The sequence below is a fragment of the Cherax quadricarinatus genome, chromosome 22, assembly GCF_038502225.1.
Source record: "Cherax quadricarinatus isolate ZL_2023a chromosome 22, ASM3850222v1, whole genome shotgun sequence".
Classification (NCBI taxonomy): Eukaryota; Metazoa; Arthropoda; class Malacostraca; order Decapoda; family Parastacidae; genus Cherax; species Cherax quadricarinatus.
Window position 1 is genome coordinate 45,058,304 of NC_091313.1, and position 17,420 is coordinate 45,075,723.

The window sequence follows — 17,420 nt, forward strand, 5'->3', positions numbered from 1 at the left end:
AACACTAAAGCAAGAGCCTCCTTTTCTATGGTGGCATAGTGCTGCTGGTGTTTCTTCAGTTTTGCCGAAAAGTTGCTGCCTGGCAATAATTGTCCCGCTACTTCTTGCAGTAACACAGCCCCAACACCAGTATCACTGGCATCTACTTGTAGAGAAAATGTCAATGTGAAATTAGGACTAGCCAGCACAGGAGAACTTGTAAGCAAAGCTTTTACATGTTCAAATGCCCTCTGACACTTCATATCCCACACAAATGTACGCTTGAGGCTAGTCAGGACAGTGAGTGGAGAGATCACCTTTGACAAGTTTGGACAGAACTTTCTATAAAATGTTATCATGCCCACAAAATGCATAACCTCCTTTCAGTTCTTCGGTACGGGATAATTGTCTATGGCCTCCACCTTGGCATTCACTGGGGTCGCCTTCCCCTGGCCAATAACATGTCCTGGAAAAGTTACCTGGGCTTGTCCAAAAACACTCTTTGCCAAATTAACTGTTAGCTGAGCACCAGCGAACCTAGAGAAAAGCTCTCTAAGCTGCCTCAAATGCTCTGTCCAACAGTCGCTAAAAATAACCAGGTCATCAATATAACACCTCACGCCCTTTAGGCCATGTATAACTTCCTGCATTCTGCGCTGAAAAAAGGAGGGTGTGTTACGAAGCCCAAAGGGGAGAACTTTGTACTGAAAAAGCCCATCTGGCGTTACAAAAGCAGAGATGTCACTGGCACGTGGGGTTAAAGGTATCTGGTAATAACCCTTCAACAGGTCTAATTTACTTACATATTTAGCTCTCCCCCACTGCATCAATGACATCATCCATTCTAGGAAGAGGAAAACAATCAGCCTTAGTTATTAAATTAACCTTACGGTAGTCAGTGCACATCCTCATGGTGCCATCTGGTTTGGGAACCATCAGACAGGGGGATGCCCAATCACTCTTGCTTGGTATTATCAAATCATTGTCAAGTAGAACTTTCACCTCCTTCTCCATATTTTTTCTCTTTTGTGGGTTCGTTCTGTAAGGGACCTGCTGAATTGGTTCAGCTCCCTTACATCGATATCATGGGGCTTTAGCTTGCTTACAAGAGGGTTATCCCTAAATCCTCAAAATTCCAGAGAAGCTGAACCATCTCAGCAACCTTTTCCTTACTAAGACCTAACATACATTGTGAAGGGTCTTTTAACAATGCCCTGCTACTAAGGTGTACATCTGTGGCTCCCTGCGCATCAGTGTCCACCCCAGGGTCACCTACTATATCTACACAAACCACACCTCTTTCGTGGTACCTTTTCAGCCTGTTTATAAGTACCACCCGTTCAGACTTCTGCCGCCCAGGTGTGTGAATTCTGTAATTTTGATCTGTGACCTTTTCTACCAGCATGTATGGGCCACTGAACTTTGCTTTTAAGGCATTACCAGGCACCGGCTCCAATGTTAGTACTTCCTCTTCCACTTCAAAGGTACAGGGCATGGCCTTGTGGCAAATTGTTTCTTCATCTTGGTTTGGCTGATGAGCAGGTTCTCAGCCGCCAGACACTTCTTGTGAGCCAAACGGTCTCTGAAAGCGAGAAAATCCTCCGAGGGGACAGCCTTATAATCCTCACCTACCCAGTAATCCTTCAAAATCGTCAGTGGTCCCCGTACCTGGTGACCATAGATCAGTTCGAAGGGACTATAGTGTAATGAGTCCTGAGTGCTGTCCTGCATGGCAAATAAAAGGAGGGAGATACCCTCATCCCAGTCCTTCTGGTACTGGGCACAATAAGCATGCAGTATAGTTTTGAGAGACTCTCTGGGTGATAGGCAGTGGAGGTCGTCATTTTAATATTAAACTCCCCCAAAACCATGCAAAAATGTTTAGATGCAAAATTTGACCCCTGATCTGTTTGAATTTCCTTAGGGAACCCAACCTGCGTAAATTATTTCACTAATGCTCTCAAGACCATGTGTGTTGTAATTTTACGTTGTGGAATGGCCTCCGGAAACCTGATTTCCCATCTTGGTCCTGGTAGCGGCCCCACACAATCCACCACCAACCTGCTAAAAGGTTTTCCAGCTACTGTAATAGAGTTAAGAGGGGCAGATTTAATTCCCTGATTAGATTTTCCTACCCTTTGACAAACTGGGCATGATTCAACATACTTACCCACCGATTCCCATACCAGGGGCTAGTAAAAATGTTTAGAAATCTTGCCCATAGTCTTTTTAACACCTAAATGTCCTCCCATGGGAACATCGTGGGCCAAACACAAAACCTGATACCTAAATGGTTCCGGCACCACCACTTGGTAGAGTGCCTTCCTTGCTCCATCATTAGATGTCGCATCCCATAGGGTCTTTCGCATCAAAATACCATCTGCAAAAAATAAAAAATTTAGATAGTTGGGAGGCCTCTTCCTCGGTAATAGCAGATGACCGAATAGCTTTCAGGGTGTTGTCACACCCTTGGGCCTCGATCAGCTGCTCTCGAGTAGAAGTCGTCCCCCCCTATACCAGCTCCAAGACCCCCCACTCAAACAGGATCCTGCCTGGGATGGTTCATCACAACCCTGAGCCTCCTGCAGGCTAGGCTCGAGGAATAGATTTCCCATACCCCCAAATCATCCCCAGGATCGGAAGAGTCAAGGAGAGAAACTGCACTCTTATCTTTTGACATTTTCCTGGTTACTGCAGACACTGGAAATAACTCGGGCAAGGTAGCCCTAGCTTTTTCCTCCCAACTCTGTGAGGCTGGGTCCCTCCAAACCAGAGGTTCCTCACTTTCAAGCCAACCCATGACATTATTACCTAAAAGTAGGTCAATACCCTAACAAGGTATATCCTCTGTGATACCTACAGCTAAGTAACCACACTGGTATGCAGACTCCACCCATAACCTGTGCACTGGAGTCTTGACAGTGAATCCGGTAATTCCTTTGAGCAAAACGTCCAACCTAGTGTATGTGTCATCCGACACTGGCAATATGCCCCTGCGAAGCAATGTGTACATGCTACCAGTGTCCCTCAAAGATATAACACCTGTTACCCTACCTTCATTTTGGTGAAGGCCACCGTTGACTTACTTGTAAAGACCTTCATTTGAGGATCCAAAACTGCTGAGTTACCTGATATACCCAGAGGTGATGCTTCAATATTAGCTACCATGTGGGTACCTGGTATATCTACCCGAGAAGCAGATGGCCCTGTTCATGACAATAAGTACAGTAATAAGGTTTAAAGGCCCCCCTGCCCATTTGACCTAGGTTGGATCCCTTGACTGGGGAACTTTTTTTTTTATATTTTATTTAAAAACAACATACACATGATACAAGCCGACAATTAGCAAATCCAAAACCGTGACAGACAATGTCAGTACACACACAATAAACAAAAAAAAAACCATTTTAACATATTGATATAACGAAATTCTACCGTAAGAAACCCAACCCGTTTACGGGAAAAAAAAAAAAAAAAAAAAAAAAAAAAAACATACCGACTACAAAACAGAACGTCGGAGTCATAAAACATGTAGGAATAAGTCCTATAATCATGTATATATGTATATACATACACATGCACATATACACATACATGTATGTGCACATATGTTCTTACAGCACAGACTGGATTATACTAGAACAAACAAACAAACAAAAAAGACTTATCACTAAAAAAAAACTAGACAAACTAAATACATAACATCCAAAACAGAAGTGGCAGACAATGTCAGGTACACAAAAAACATTGTAACACATTGATATAACAAATTCTACTAAAATAACCCAACCAACCGACTTCCAAACAAACAGTCGGAGTCATTATAAAACATGTAGGAATGAGTCCTACAAATATACATATATATATATATATATATATATATATATATATATATATATATATATATATATATATATATATATATATATATATATATATATATATGTATACATATACGCATGCTTATACACACATACTTGTATGTGCATTTGTTCATACAGAACAAACTGGGTCATACATAGAAATAAAGCACTAAATGACTTTTCACCAAATAAACTAAAAAAATATTACATCCAATGATAGAACTATACCTAAGACATTGGTTCCCACAAACACACCTACACACACACAAAATTAATGTTACCGATTAACACTCAATATATAATATGACCTTCCAGTCAAATGAAGGGTATATATAAACCCCATCAAATACTTTTATATTTTGGTACATAGGTCATTTTGTACCCATTCAATACGATAAAAAAGAGACGTATGACAAGGATAAATCTAACATCAGATTCGAATGTATAAAACATATCCTCACAATATACATATAAATATAAACCCCCTATATAAAATGGTTCTTATAACAATAAGAGAAAAAACAGAAAATCACATACTACTTTTGACTCTGTGATTTTACAAAATTCATAAAGGTCTACATACCCCGGAGCCCCCGACGGCTCCCTGCAAAAAAAAAAACTTTACCCACATCTACCACCTTGCAAACCAATCAACCTTCCTCATCAGGCTTCCAATCACTCCAAGAGGACACACCACTAAAGAGACCAACCCCTTGCCTCTCACCCCGTCACCAAACGGAGTAGACGTTCAACAGTAAGCTCACGATATCCCTCCGGAAAACTAATTACCCACCTTCCCCCATATAATTGTTTGTTCCTACATGCTGTCCTATAAAAACACGCCGCCAACGCTTTTATCCTAATGTTTCCCTCCACCTCCCTCATCCCCCAAGAAACATGCAAGTAATCAACTATTACGTATCTGATAGCCCTCCCCACCTCTTTGGGTACCCCTCCCATATCTAACATTAAAGCCCTGAGGGTTGATATCTGTCCCCCCCCCCCCCAATAAAAAGAAAACCCTCTTCAACCACAATCTTACCACCTCCAAAGCAGAACAAAAATATACTACATGAAAAGCCGTTTCAACTTCCCCACAAAAACCGCATGATGCCTCTCTCACAAAACCCATTCGTCTTAGCACCTCTTTCGATGCTAACGTCCCCATAAGAAATCTATAAACTAATTCCCTCGCTCTTGCTGGTATTCTTAATTTACTAAATTCCACCCATATCACTCTCCAATCATATGTGGGATACACTGCCATCCCTTGCATTGATTCCTGACGACGACCCACACCCACTAACCGTTTTACCTTGAGTTTTTTAACATTGCGTACTTTTAACATAAACCGCAACATATCTTCACACTCCACTAAGTCCCTGCCACCCCACCATTTGCGGATATCCCCCATCACCTCCCCCACCCGAAGACCCCTTTCCCCCGCTGCCCGAATATACCTCTGCTTCACATATAGCGCCTTCACCCTAGACCCTAATGCCATCAATCCCAATCCTCCCTGTCTTACCGCAGTCATTACCACATCTTTACCCAACCACGCCCTCCCAAAACCCCACACATACCTTAAGGCTCTTCTTTGTAATTCCATAATATCCTGACTTCTTAAGGGGTAAATTTCCGCCACTCCCCACACCTTACTATAAATCAGCGTATTTACCACCACAACCCTTTGATGCAAGGTTACATCCCCGGCCCTTAGACTCCTGAGCCTACTCAAAGCTCTGTCCATTACCATTTCTGAATTAACCCTCCTGCTCTCCTGTACATCTGCTAAATACAAAATCCCACAAATCTTTAGCCTATCTACAGTTATCCAGCCAAACTCCTCCCCCAAGGTCCCTCCTACCCAATTGCCTACCTCCAACAACCGTGATTTCTGCTTATTAACTCTCATCCCAGTAGCATTCCCAAAAATCTCAATTACCCTTCCCACTTTACTTAAATCTTCTATCTCATTAAGTAAAACAGTTGTATCATCTACATAACCAACAATATTCCCACAAAATCCACCTCTCTCCCCCATCCTTCCCATCCCACCATCAACCAGAACATAGAAAGGATTCTGCATACATGCAAAGAGTATTTGGGAGAGTGGACACCCCTGCCTTAAACCCCTCCCCATGCTTACTGAACTACCCAACCTACCATTTACCTGTACTCTCATCGATGCATTCTCATACAATGTCCTCACCCATCCAACCACCCTCCCTCCAAAACCCATTCTCACCATACTCTCAAGCAAAAAGTCCCTATCCACATAATCATAAGCTTTCTCCCAATCCAGACCTAGAATACCTCCCTTACTACTACTCTCAAGGAAATCCCGAATACGTCCATGACCTACCCGCATACTCCTCCCCGGGATACCAAATTGTCCCCCATGTATCACCGACCCCATGACCTTCTTCAGTCTATTACCCAAAATTTTCGCAAAAACCTTGTAATTTGCACACATCAAAGATATTGCTCGGTAAGCACTCAACTCTCTTCCCCCCCTCTTCTTTGGCACCAAAACTATGACACCCGTACTTTGCGATGTGCCCAACTTCCCACTAGTTAACATATGATCCAATAGCCTAACAAAGCACTGCCTAATACACCCCCAATGTGCTCTATAAAAATCATTTGGTATACCGTCTATCCCTGGTGTTTTCCCGGTACTCATCCCGAAAACTGCCTCTTCCACCTCAACCTCACTTATACCAACCTCCAACCCCACTCTATCCTGCTCACTTAAAACGCTATGGAACCCCCCTTCAAAAATACCCTCCCAGGAACCCCCCTCCCTCCAACTCCATTTCTCCCTAAACCAACTATCAGCATAGAGACTCATACTTTCAGTATTGGATAGGACTCGACCCACTGGATACCCTCCCACCCCAGGGCTTGTCTCCAATTGTAGAATGGTGGTTACACTCTGTCGGTCCCTAAATTTACATAAAACAAACCCAGACGGCTTATCACCCCACAATACATCCTCTAACCCCGCCCTAACTCTAATTGCATCAAACCTATCATTGTGTATTTCAGCGATCCTGCTCCGCAGACTGTCCATGTCATCCCTCCTACCACCTCCCCCAACATAACAATCTTGCAACTGTCCCTCCAGATAATTTTGCAACCCAAAACGCCACCTCGCCTCTTCCCGTCCCCTAACCTTAAAAAAATTCGCTATTCCCGGTTTTGCCTGCATTTCCCACCAATCTAACAGATCTATCTCCCTGTCCCTAGCCTCCCAAAAAGGCAACCACCAATCACTGAAAAAAGGCCCCTCCTCCTCCTCCTTAAGAAGCCTTACATTTAATTTCCAGTACCCAGAATAAATACGCACCACTCCATCCCACATCAAATCTGCTATTACCGCCCAGTGATCCGAAAACCCCACATCGAAGGTTTGCACCCTCACAACATCTATACCCTGCTTAATATAAATTCTGTCCAATCGCGCTTCATATCCCCTACGGACGAACGTGTGCTCCACTAGGTATCCCCCCCTCCCCACCACATCAACAACCCCAATATCTCGCAATACATCCCTCAGCACACTCAGCACACAACCCGCCCCTCTCGGTTCGACATCACCACTCCTAATCACACAATTCCAATCACCACCTATTACTGTTATAGCAGGCAAACCTCTCAAGTGATACAGCAATACCTCTCTGACAAAATCTACTTTTACCCTGGTATTGCTAGTTGCTGGCATGTAAACTCCTACAAAACTAGCTCGACTCTCACCCCAGACACCATCCACCCTCACGACCCTCCCACCCCCCCCCCCTCTTCCCAGCCGATGACACGCAAGGGGCTGGTCTCCTTTATCGCCACTGCTACCCCACCTTTCAATTGCAAACCACTGGTAACATACATCCGATATCCTTTTAACCGCAACACACAACCAGCCCTATGATTATGCTCTTGCAAAAAGCAAATATCTACATCAAACCGCCGTAAAAACCACTCCAACCAAACTTTCTTAACCTCAGTCTTAAGTCCATTGACATTAAGCGTGACACTTCTGAAAATTATAGAAGTGGCGGCTTTCCCCTATGCCGCTGGGATTTACTCGCTGCACTTTTCACATTACGTATTCCCTTACCACTCGAGTTATCCTGTGCAGTCACCTCCCCCCTCCCTCTCCCACTGTGCAACTCAGGCGCACCTCTAGCACTATGTGGCATCGGCTCCACAACCGCTGCCCATGACTTCTTCCCCGGCCTCTGCCCCGGGGTAATAACCTCGTCTATCTCTGATGCCGCAGTTCTTTTTCTAGAACTTCCACTTACACACATCTCACCCTCAGACGAATCCTCCTGGTGTACCTCCACGGCCACCACACACTCCAGCCTTTTCTTACTCAAGTCTTTCTCCACAATTTGTTGTCCCTCCAGCTCTCCAACTTCACATAAACTGAGGACACCTTCTACACCGGGCTCATCCCCATCCAAAAAATCCTTGATGACATCTGCCAGTAAACCCTCCTGAGTCGAAGCTTCCTGGACTAAAGACTCCTCAGATAACACCTTCGACTCCCCCGACTCCCCTGGGATAGTGACACACGTCTCCTCCTCCGCCACCTCCCGGTCGACCTCCTTGCTCCAGAGATCAGGCCTCCGGCCTCCAGAGGCAACAGAGCCAGGCACCAAATCACACGACTGTTGAATCACAATCGGCGTTTCCAGAATTCGAGGAGCCTGCCTCCTAGGACACTGGGCTGCCATGTGCTCATAAGAGCTGCACAGACGACATGTTTTTCTCTGACCCGCATAGTACACATAAACCTGTGTTCTACAACCGGTCATCGTTACATAGGATGGTATAGGCCTTGTTAAAGACATTTTAAGGGTGTAAGAACCTTCCGGCATTCCTTCATACGGACCATCCCTCCATACCCCCATGGTTGCAGAATGCACTGTCCCATAACTGCGAAAAAACTCCTGTAGTCCATACGCCGTAGCCTCGAAGGGTACATTCCGTACCTTCACCCATGTGTAGTAAGAACATAAGAACATAAGAAAGGAGGAACACTGCAGCAGGCCTGCTGGCCCACACTAGGCAGGTCCCTTACAATTCATCCCACCAACAAACATTTGACCAACCCAACCCTCAATGCCACCCAAGAAACAAGCTCCGATGTGCAAGTCCCTCTCAAATCCAACCCCTCCCACTCTTGTACTTATCCAACCTAAATTTCAAACTACCCAAAGTCCTAGCCTCAATAACCCAACTAGGTAGACTGTTCCACTCATCAACTACCCTATTTCCAAACCAATACTTTCCTATGTCCTTTCTAAATCTAAACTTATCTAATTTAAATCCATTACTGCGGGTTCTCTCTTGGAGAGATATCCTCAAGACCTTGTTAATATCCCCTTTATTAATACCTATCTTCCACTTATACACTTCGATCAGGTCTCCCCTCATTCTTCGTCTAACAAGTGAATGTAACTTAAGAGTCTTCAATCTTTCTTCATAAGGAAGATTTCTAATGCTATGTATTAATTTAGTCATCCTACGCTGAATGTTTTCTAACGAATTTATGTCCATTCTGTAATATGGAGACCAGAATTGAGCTGCATAATCTAGGTGAGGCCTTGCTAATGATGTATAAAGCTACAGTATGACCTCTGGACTTCTATTGCTTACACTTCTTGATATAAATCCCAGTAATCTATTTGCCTTATTACGTACACTTAGGCATTGCTGTCTTGGTTTAAGGTTGCTGCTTACCATAACCCCAAAGTCCTTTTCGCAATCTGTATGGCTAAGTTCTATATTATTTAACTTATAAGTGCTAGGGTTATGGACACTCCCGAGCTTCAGAACCTTGCATTTATCTACATTGAACTGCATCTGCCACTTTTCTGACCAAGAGTAGAGTTTGTCTAAATCCTCCTGAAGTTCCCTAACATCTACGTTTGAATCAATTATCCTACCTATCTTCGTGTCATCGGCGAATTTGCTCATATCACTAGTAATTCCTTCATCAAGATCATTGATATATATTATAAACAACAACGGGCCCAAGACTGATCCCTGTGGAACGCCACTTGTTACTGATCCCCACTCGGATTTAACCCCATTTATGGACACTCTCTGCTTCCTGTCTGTGAGCCATGATTCGATCCACGAGAGCACCCTTCCCCCAATGCCATGAGCTGCTACTTTCTTCAACAGTCTTTGGTGCGGAACTCTATCAAATGCCTTACTAAAATCTAAGTAAACAATATCAAATTCTTTATCGTGGTCAACAGCCTCAAAAGCTTTACTGAAGAAAGTTAATAAATTAGTTAGACAAGACCGGCCTCTTGTGAATCCATGCTGAGTATCCTTAATCAAGCTATGCTTATCGAGATGGCTTCTTATAATCTCAGCTATAATTGACTCTAGTAATTTGCCTACAATTGAGGTCAGGCTTATTGGGCGGTAATTTGACGGTAACGACTTGTCCCCTGTTTTAAAAATAGGAATTACATTAGCCATCTTCCACATATCAGACACTACACCTGTTTGAAGAGATAAATTAAAAATATTAGTTAATGGTTCACAGACTTCCATTTTGCATTCCTTAAGAACCCTTGAAAAAACCTCATCAGGACCCGGTGACTTATTTTGCTTCAGTCGGTCTATCTGCTTCACAACCATTTCACTAGTGACTGTGATGTTACATAATTTATCTTCTTCTGATCCACTATAAAAATTAATTACCGGAATATTATTAGTGTCTTCCTGTGTAAAAACCGAGAGAAAATAATTATTTAAAATCGAGCACATTTCATTCTCTTTGTCAGTAAGATGCCCATAGTTATTTTTAAGGGGACCTATCTTATCTCTGACTTTTGTTCTATAGACCTGGAAAAAACTTTTTGGGTTAGTTTTAGAATCCCTAGCAACTTTAATTTCATAGTCTCTTTTAGCTTTTCTTATCCCCTTTTTAATGTCCCTCTTAATGTCAATATACTGATTCATAAGATGACCCTCGCCTCTTTTGATACGTCTATAAATTCCTTTCTTATGCCCTAGTAGATATTTCAGCCTATTATTCATCCATTTTGGGTCATTTCTATTTGATCTAATTTCCTTATAAGGGATAAACGTTCTTTGAGCAGCATGTATTGTGTTCAGAAAACTGTCATATTGATAGCTCTCTTCGTTACCCCAGTCAACAGATGATAAGTGTTCTCTAAGCCCATCGTAATCTGCTAAGCGAAAATCTGGGACTGTTACTGAGTTATCCCTACTATCATACTTCCATTCAATTCTAAATGTAATTGATTTGTGGTCGCTAGCACCCAGTTCCTCTGAAACTTCTAAATTATTAACAAGGGATTCATTGTTTGCCAGAACTAAGTCAAGCAGGTTATTACCCCTTGTAGGTTCTGTCACAAACTGCTTCAAAAAACAATCCTGAACTACTTCTAAGAAATCGTATGATTCTAAATTCCCAGTCAAGAAATTCCAATCAATATGACTAAAGTTAAAGTCTCCTAGAATTACTACATTATCGTGCCTTGTGGCCCTAACAATTTCCTCCCATAGTAGTCTCCCCTGGTCCCTATCTAAATTTGGGGGACGGTATATCACACCTAAAATTAATTTTTCATGCCCCTCTGAAAATTCTATCCAAACAGACTCTGTATGTGTTACTTCAGACTTAATACCCGTTTTTATGCAACAGTTCAAGCGATCTCGGACATACAATGCCACCCCACCCCCCTTCCCGATACTTCTATCTACTTGGAACAATTTAAAACCCTGAATGTGACATTCTGCAGGCATGTCCCGACTTTTTGAATTAAACCACGTCTCAGTAATGGCAAATACATCTATGTTACCTGCACTAGCAACTAGTCTCAACTCGTCCATCTTATTCCTAGCACTGCGACTATTTGTGTAATAAATATTTAATGACCCTCCTCTCTCTTTACCCTTCCTGCTCCTTTCTGTTATTCCACTAAACCTATTACTGTCCTTGTCAATTAGTGCCACTGGCTTTCCAATATCCACCTCATTTTGCCTATTACTAGTTCTCCTAGTACTCATGTTACTACCCTGCGACTTCACAGTTTTCCCGCCAAAACCCATACCACTAACTATTCCTAGTTTAAAGACCTAACAGCTCCCTCCACTGCGTTGGCCAGTGCTCCCACCCCACACCTAGATAAGTGAACCCCATCCCTGGCATACATGTCATTTCTGCCATAGAAGAGGTCCCAGTTGTCAATGAATGTTACCGCATTTTCCTTACAGTATTTGTCCAGCCAGCAATTGACACCAATTGCTCTGGACAACCATTCATTTCCAACTCCTCTCCTTGGCAAAATGCCACATATGACAGGTTTCCCACCCTTCCTCCTAATTATCTCTATTGCTGACCTATACCTGCTAATCAGGTCCTCACTCCTACGTCTGCCAACATCGTTGCCTCCAGCACTGAGACAGATAATAGGATTGCTCCCATTACCTCTCATGATGTCATCCAGACGGCTAACAATATCCTTCATCCCAGCCCCAGGAAAACACACTCTCTGCCTCCTACTCCTATCCTTCAAGCAGAATGCCCTATCCATGTACCTAATCTGGCTATCCCCAACAACAACAATGTTTTTACCTTCCTTGGCGTCGTCCGTCGTGATGCTCCGAGTAGTCGACTCACATTCGCCAGGTAGCATTACACCACTTGTAGAATTCGTCAAGACGTTCTCGATGGTCTTCGTTGGGGTTTCTAGGGATGTCTCACTCACGTCTGCCAATGCTTCTTTGGTGCTCGTTGTGGCATTCCCAGTAGAACACTCACATTCGTCAGGTAGCACCGAGAATGGGTTGGAAGTTTCCATGGTAGTCTTCTGGTTTCTCGTTGTTTCTGCCTCTCCAACCGTTTTCTTGATCTTCAGCTTGGTTCCATGTTGCCCGGCCACTGACCAAGCTCCCCTCTTAACCTGGGGACTCACAACAGAAGGATTACTACGAATCCTCTTGTTCTCCTCCGTTAATCGCCGTATCTCCATCTTAGCAACTCTGAGCTTTTCTCTCAGCTGCTGGTAAAGTTGCTCAAGAGAGGGCATCCTGGTTCAGATTCAGAGAGAGCACGCAAACAGGTCTTCACAGAGCTAAGTACACGTCACCACTGAGCTAAGTACACGTCACCACTGATGTGGCTTAAACTTCTGAAATTTCTTGTTCCTGTTTGTGGGAGGAGAAAACTTACCATTGTTAGTATGTGGTGGGTGGTACCTACTACTAAATGTTTGGTTAGCTAAAAATCTGCCACCCAGCTCTAAAGCATTATTAAAATCATCAAATCCTTCTCCTCAAAATATGCCTTAAGATCAGGAGGAACATTTCTCAAAAGATCCTCTAACAAAATTAATTACACCCTCATAATTGCCTACTATCCCCTTTGAGCGACACCACCTATTTAGAAGTGACATCTCCTTACCATATTCCACCAAAGACTGTCCTGCTTGAAACTTTAGTCCTCTAAACTTCTGCCGGTACCTTTCCGGCGACATTTGATAAGCCAGTAAAACTACCTCTTTTAGTTTACGATCCCTCTAAAGAACTGACGGCCTGTAACCCTTTACCAACTAATTGGGTTCTCGCTAATGTCGCCCATTCCTTTTCCGACCAAACTTGGGATTTGGCCGTACTTTCAAATAACAGAAAAAACTGGTCTGGATCTTTCCCTAGGAATTTGGGCACAAATTTTATGGCTTTATCCAAATAAAAAACATCTACCTTCGTGTCTGTGTCTGGGTGAGAAGCAAGCTGCCTCTCTTTAGCTCTTTCTTGAGCCCTAAACTTCTCTAAGTCTCTCTGTTCCTGGATCTTTGTACGTTCAATCCTTAACCGTTTCTTTTCTTCTGCAACTAGGGTTAATTTAATTTGTATAAGTTCTACGTCCTTATCCAGGTCCCTAACATGGGAATTTGATTCAATATTACCTTCCAAATACTTGTCACCCCCAGAATTTTCACTAGTGTCAGCCATTTTGGGAAATAATAGCACCAAATCTTGCTATTAGCCACAGAACTTACTGATGTAAAATAATAAAGCACACAGCAAAGTACATACACTGAAGCAGTATATTCACAAGGAGTGATTGTCATGTGACTCCCTAAAATTAAACAGGATTGCACACAACAAGAAAATCCTGGTAGAAAAATGGAGCTATTGCACCTGCAAAGGAAAATTATTCCCAGAAAATTAGGTAAGCATAACCTCCCCAAAAATCAACAAGATTGCACCTGCAAGGGAAATTATGTACAAAATATCAGGTATTAATAACACCCTAAAAATCAACAGTATGGCACAGAGAGGTAAATTATTCACAGAGTATTAATTAATAATAACACCCTAAAAACCAGCAATATTGCAAACAAAGGTAAATTATTATTTTAGTGTGACTATTATAGTGAATGCTTCCTCTAACCAACCCAGTAAAAAATGATTATTGACTTTCCAGGTTGCAAACTTGAATTACCACACAAAATTTGATAATTCTTCCATATTCAGGCCCCCATGTTACGCAGAAAAGTAGGACACCTGGAGGCTAGAGCCTTGTCTAAGGGCACAGGTAAAAGTTACACTCATCTCAAGCATAAACAGGCCACCCAGGGCTATCCCAGTCAAAACAGAAAGCGCTAAACCAGTATTTGTTACTTCAATGGGTTGGTTAATAGAGGGTTAGGCAAAAAAATCCTAGTTAGGAAAATATATCTATTTATTCAACATAACACTATATACACACTCTAGAAAACACTTTCATGTATCTTCTATCCTAAACGCCCACATAGCGGGCACAAGAAGCAGGCGGCTGGCGGTCCAGTAGCCATAACACTGGCCTAGTCAGCGCCAGGCCGTCACTACTCCAATACCAACCCCATTTCTTATTTCCTCACTCACCCCACAGCACCCTGGCCATGTCAGAGCCTATATGAGCATACAGGTAAGCCATAGAAGAGCCTATGGCTTGAGTTAGCTAAACAAAAGGACTACACAACTACAAACTTAGCCTCCATGCCATGCTGACTCCACGTGACTCCTCCCAGCCACGCTTACCCCGCGTACCCAAACACAGTTGGAAAATAAATACCTAGCAGGATTTCTTTATAATTACCGTTAGAGTACTTTACAGCACCCCCAAATGCACATTATGAATTATAAAATTATTCTTTACAATTATAACATTCATACTATATGTACATTACAATGTCATGCAGAACCCTGCTTAACTGCCAGTAACAGAGAAATCTTAAGGTATGCCTGTGTCCTCCACAGAGAATTTACGGGGCATTTGATAAACTGGGATGAGGCACAACACGTTCTCACAGAACAAGATCTTAGACCTCCAGTCCTGCTTTGAAAGGGACCGTTAATATACAGCAACATTCCAGTCCAGATAGATCAAATTAAATTCAAGAGAATCGTCATTAGCTGGGCATCTCTTGTTTTGAATGGTATGGTTATCCAGTCATTAATTAGCCTTGCAGCTTGTGAAAATTTGTCTGGACTGCCTCCATGTGAGTTGTCTACCCTGGCAAGCTCTGTTGACACCGAGCTCTGAGGTCGGTACCTCAGCCTCACAAGTGGCTTACAGGACAGATTTTCATAAATGACTGATGTTGCAAGAAATCTCGCCTGCATGCACGTATGAAGGACTAACAGATCAGATCAGATCAGATCGGACTCACAGGTAAGGACCCACGAGGGGCGAGGGGCAAGTGGGGACAGTGCGAACTTACTTGGTGATGGAGAATCTATTCTAGTCTTCAACCTCCCTAAGCTTTAGCCCCTCTGGACTTCCCTCAGAACCACATGCAACCGGGAGCCTTAATTCCTGCAATATTCAATCGTTATTAGTGACCTGCTTGCATCTCAGAAATTCCTATTTTCAAAGGGGTGTATATCCCCTAGACTAACTATGCAGAGAGTGACACTAGCTTCTAGGCTGACAAGAGACGTCGGTACGTACTGGTCATGAACTGCAGGCTGCACAAAGCCCACAGCATGACTCGCCCATAATTTTTCCCAAGACACTGGCCAGGATCCCAAGAAAAATGGAGGTCTCGTCTTACTGTATGGGCCTGATGGAGGAGGTCATCTACGGTAAGTCGAGGTGCCTCCACCAGATTTCCCCAGGTCTAGTATGTGAAGACACATGGTGGCGCCGCCTGCTGATCACGACACTTGTTGCTCAGACGGTCTCTAGTCTTAGAAGATAGGGCACTGTGGTCTCAGACCAGTGCCCAAGTATTCAAACTTGGGCTACCAGTTCTCCCTGGCTAACATAACCTAGTGTTTGCCTACATTATCGGCCTATTTACTACCTACGTTAAAGTCTACATTATTATTATTATCTACAGTTGTCTCAATAATCCTAATATTAGTGTACTAACAGTATAAACTACCTACTTCTTCCCTGAAGGGTAAATCTATCAATTAAGAAGTGCCTTTGAATCACCTTCGCCAACCAGTGTGTGTGTGTGTGTGTGTTTTGGTTGAGTGTTAGGGCCACCCAACTCAACTCAACTCAACGGGATGCTCAGCACCTGTGCTGACGAGCAGGGAAGAGTCGCCATGTTTTCTTTGAAAGAGCCAAGAAAACGTTAGTGAAAATAAGAAGAATTTTTGTCGCTCTAGAGGTTATATTGGGCTTACACCTCTCAAATAGGAGCCGAAATTGTTGGAATTGCAGTCTTGCATAACGAGAGAATCAGGCGACTGGACAGGACTCTGTAATTAGATGAAAGCAGGATATTACCCCCAGCTAAGTCATGTCTATATTTATGTTTACAGTTCTGGCCAGTATTATTATCATAAATGTAGACAGGGTTTTTTTTGAGTATGATACACAGTAATCTCCAGACAAATTGGTGAGTGTTATGATTATAAATTCTCCATCTGTTACATAAATGTGTATATGTAATTATTTATTAATTTTAATATACAGTCCACAAAAATTATAATAATTTTACCAGAATTCCTGGTGTGTATGTACATTTCATTTGCAATTAATATAGGTCTAGAGCAACTTGTGGAGAGATAGATGGTAGGTATTGAAGGGGGACATTTCTGCGACCAAGGTGTCCTAAAAAATCCTACTTGTCTCTGTAACTTTGGTAAATAATAATTGTCTTTGTTGACATTTACTTGTATGTATGTAATGAGATTCATCCAGGTAAATGTAATTTTCCACAAATTTAGTTGCCTGTTGGTCCTTGTTCGAACTGGAGGTAATTAGTGAAGTCATTAATTAGTGAATTAATTACTTAATAATTATATGTGAAATGACAGAAGGAGGTGGGTGTAAGGTCCACAAATTTACTTAACGTGAAGTGGATTATAATTTGTATAATATTAATTTTGCTAAGCCAAGTCTGGCAAGGATAAGGTAAGTCTGGCTAAGGTTTATATTAATGTGTATTTAAAATTTATATTATAATTTTCTTACATGTGTAATTACTAAGCTCAAGTGTAGCTAACATTATTAATGTGTATTTAAAATTTATATTATAATTGTCTTTCATGTGTAATTACTAAGCTCAAGTGTAGCTA